This window comes from Panthera leo, chromosome C2 (assembly GCF_018350215.1).
Source record: "Panthera leo isolate Ple1 chromosome C2, P.leo_Ple1_pat1.1, whole genome shotgun sequence".
NCBI lineage: Eukaryota > Metazoa > Chordata > Mammalia > Carnivora > Felidae > Panthera > Panthera leo.
In genome coordinates, this window is record NC_056687.1 from 55,852,884 (window position 1) to 55,857,376 (window position 4,493).

The window sequence follows — 4,493 nt, forward strand, 5'->3', positions numbered from 1 at the left end:
ACTAAGAATAATAATAGCCACCATTTATTAAGGATCTGTTTCTGCAAGGACTTTCTGCCCCAATCAACAACCTAGCCTTAATAAAAAAAATCATTATCCTTTTCCTGATGAGAAATGGTAAGGGCACTCTACTTTCTCATGGCTGTTAAGTGGTAAAACCAGAATCTGACCACTGTTCTTTTTTTTTTTTTTTTAAGTTTATTTATTTATTTTGAGAGAAAGTGTGTGTGCGCCTGGGGGGGGGGGGGGGGGGGGGGGGGGGGAGAGCACAAAGAAAAGGAGAAAGAGAATCCCAAGCAGGCTCCACACTATCAAAGCAGAGCCCCACACAGGGTAAACTCACAAAACCTGAGATTACCACCTGAGCTGAATCAAGAGTTAGATGTTTAACCTACTGAGCCACCTAGGTGCCCCAACCACTGTTCTAACACCAACATCAATGTTATTTTCACTATGCCTTTAAAATTCAGGGAGGCTAAAGAAGACAAAGGATAGTGCTTTGTCTTTCTGAAATTTAGCAACCCGTGGGGATTCTATGAATGGCTACATTTCATGGCTAACATCTTCATGATACCGGTGGTCATGTATGGTGGGAAAAAATAAAAGCTGAGAAATCTAGTCTCCTTTGATTATTTTCTCTTTTTTCCCTTTTCCCCCACCAATCGCCCCCCATCAGCCTGCAAAGGCATTTCAAAGGTCTGCCACGTGGGCAAGCACTGGGCATCCCGAGTGTTGGTGGGGCCATGGGCCTGTGATGCCACAGGCTCCTCTTTGCCTCACTGGGCTCCTGAGAGTCTTACAGAGCACGCTTGTGTTGCTTGGAAAAGCTCGCCTTTCACGTAAGAGCAAGTAAGGGATTCAAGGCACACATTCGTTTCGCAAAATGGTAGGTGTCAGATGGCCAAGTGCCCAGTCTCTGGCAAGGCAGCCAGCATCGCTCACACGCCCTTACAGCCCTACAAAGATAACACATGGCGTGCGCCCCGCAAAGACAGTGCCCCCCAACCTCACCCCCGCAACACACACACACAGTAGGACTAGAATCACCCGCCCCGGACAGGGGCCAGGGGTGCTTCCCTTACCACCAGACACCCAGCTTCTCTGTACTCTGGCTGCAGCGGTGACGGGCGGGGGCGGGGGGAGGAGTCGCTAGAAGGGGAAATGACGCCAGCGCTGGGCTCTGGCACCTGAGGCGCCCCCTGGAGCGTTGCCCTGGAACACGGAGCTAGATAGAGTTCAGACGGTGAGAGCCCAGGCAGTGAGCAGCACCAGCCACACAGCCCTCCCCATCACTGGGGAGACACAGGCAACAGGCCAGAGTTAATGTCTGCTGCACCAACACTCCCCACCCCTGCACCATGAGGCAGGAGGGCAAGGTCAGACCGCAGTCCACACCCCTGCCCTGTAAACACTGCCAATCTCTGGGGAAGAGAGAGCTTGGGGTCACCATATTCATCACCTCTTTTGATCTTTTATGTATTAGCTATTTCTTCACTCATTAAAGAAATACTTATTGAAGGGACGCCTGGATGGTTCAATTGGTTGAGGGTCTGACTCTTGATTTCAGCTCAGGTCATGATCCCAGGGTTGTGAGATGGAGCCCCAAGTCCCATTCTGAGTGTGGAGCCTGCTTAAGATTCTTTCTCTCTCCCTTTGCCCGTCTCTCTCTTTCTAAAAAAAAAAAAAAAAAAAAAAAAAAAAAAAATATATATATATATATATATATATATATATATATATACTTATTGAATATCTACTATATGCTAAGTATAGGAGATCCTAATCCAATAGAGAAGACAGTCTAATAAGACACATTTATATGCAACCACTAGGCAACTGTTCATTTCATTACCTCATATACCATTGTCTAACCTGAAGGACAAGATTAATTTTTAAAAATAGATATAAGCCTTAAATATATGAAAGATTTACTTCTTAGAGTTTCAGAAAGTACATTTTGCTAACAGGAAAATGTCTATGGCTTTTTTGAAAGCCTCTTTTTCTTTTCTAAATCTAAAATCACTTTCAAGTAATGTTAGATTATTTACCATTTTGGCCATATATCCACTAATTTGCTTTCATAAAATATATGATAAATAGCAGAAGGTCAGGTGTGTTTTCACTGAGTTGTTAATCTCCTTCCCTGACTAGTGCATGGTTAGTATTCTAGATTAATAATACTGCAACTCTGATGCCACACTCGTTTTCAATTACCTGTTAATTCATAAGTGACACTTTTTAAAAGATAGACCACTTGGCACTTTGCCTTCTTTCTCCTGATTTCCTGAGAGCCTTACTGGGAACTAAACTGAGGAGGTTTCTAAATCATATCTGAAAGGGAATGCATATAAATGTTCACATGCATATGCACAAAACATCTCCAGAAGGCCTCTTGAGAGTCCTAACATTGATTTTCTCTGGGGGGAGAACCCAGTGGACAGAGAACAGAGGCTTTTCACTCTTTGGTACTTGCATTTTGAACTGTCTGAATGAATTTTCTATTCAAAAGAATAAAAACAAGGATAAATATTTCACATTTGTTCTACCTAGTCTCACTGCCAGATTGGGATCCTGTTAAAATAGCCTTTGACTTTGGACTTCAGTAGCACTAAACTTCTTTCCTCTGGATTCAAAGAGTCTTATTTTAATTATACAAATGAAGAATTGCAGTTCACAAAAGTGAAGTCTCTCAAAAAAAATGCATAATGTTTGATCAGTGGAAACAAAGAAATGGGTATTTCAACTCTGTAATAGGTGCACATGTATTAGTGCACATGAGTTCTTTATGGTATATTATAATGAAAATGGCCTTAATTTGTTCACATCTCTCTACATCTCTCCCTTGGTTAATCCCCTCCCTCTCTAACTTTTGTGCTTGGCTGTGTGACTAGCTTTGGCCACTTGAATGATGGACAATGTGACTTACACAGAGAATTAAAAGGTGTTTATACGTTGAGACTTGCCTTCCCTTGCTACAGGGAACCCTTCGGCCGCCATGGGAGGGAGCTTGGCCAAGACTGCTAAATGATGAGACTTATGCTGCCATGGTCCAGCTGACATGGAACCAACCTCCAAACTGATAAACGAGGGTCCCCCTAGACCAACTAGCCCATCCTCTCCAGCATGTGAGTAAAGCATCCTGGACCACCCAGCTCAGCCTAAACAGCCCAAACCAAAGAACTCCCCAGGGATCATTTTCCATTGCTATGCTGTTAGGGTGAGTTTTTAAGCAGCAAAAAGCTAACAGATAAAGTTTACAATATGCATCAAGATTCATTTAGAAAATACAGTCAAGTAAATCTCAGAGCTATTTTAGAAGTTCTTCTTTTACTTAATATGAGCATGTGAAGACAAGACACAGCCGTGATTGGGGCCAAATTGTGGTCAACAGACCTAGAGTTTATTTAGTCAAAGGTTCTACACCAGGGAATTCTTTTGGCCGTCTATACCAATTTTCTCTCTTGCTCATCTTTATTGACCATGGGCTTTTCATTAACCTCAGAGGCCTATGAAGTAAATGACATGAGTTTGCTAAACAAGAATAGAGTCAGACCATCTTACACAGGCCTCTTTCTTGAAAGTGGCCAGTTACATAAAGAACACAATCCTGAGAGCCTTGACATCCGAAGCAACAAGTGAGAGTGGTGGTGAAGGAAGAGGTGAATGTAATAAAAGAAGGAATTCCTCTTAATCTTCACTTCAGCCTCTCATGCTGCACCACTCTATTGATGATGTCCTCTCCTACATCTTCATCAACTGTCAGACTGAATATTTGTGTTCCCCTAAAATTCATTTGTTGAAATCCAATCCCCCATGTGGGGTATTTAGAAGTGGGGCCTATCAGAGGTAATTAGGTCATAAGTCTTCATAAATGGGATTAGTGCCCTTTATAAAAGGCCGGAGAACTAGACTACTCTCCACCATGTGAAGATACAAGGACATGTCCATTGTCTGCTAACTGCAGGAGAGTTCTCATCAGAACCAGACGATGTTGACATCCTGATCTGAACTTCCAGCCTCCGGAACTGTGAGAAGTAAATTTCTGTTTGTTTGTGAGCCACCCAGTCTATGGTACTTTGTTAGGGCAGCCCGAATAAACTAAAACAAACCTATGCTTAAATTGATCATAATGTCAAGTTCTTGTCTGATCTCCAACTGACCATTTTCAGTCTTCTTTGCTCACCTATGCTAACTTGCAGGAATTTTTAGGACTTTTTCCTGAAGACAAAACCTTCTCTCCCTGCATTCTTTCTAAGCAACCTCAACCACAGGCATCAGCTACCAGTACCGGCCAGTGCTTTGCAGAAAGTTCTCCAACAGAAGCTTCTCTCCTGAGTTGCAGACCAAATTACCTCAAATAGATCCAAACCTGAACTCAGTGCCTTTCTTACTAAATCTGATTTTATGCCTCTAATTCCTATCTCATAAACGGTAACACCAACCACCCACACTACTTAAGGCAGGAAGCCTACAATGAGGCAATCCAGCCCTCA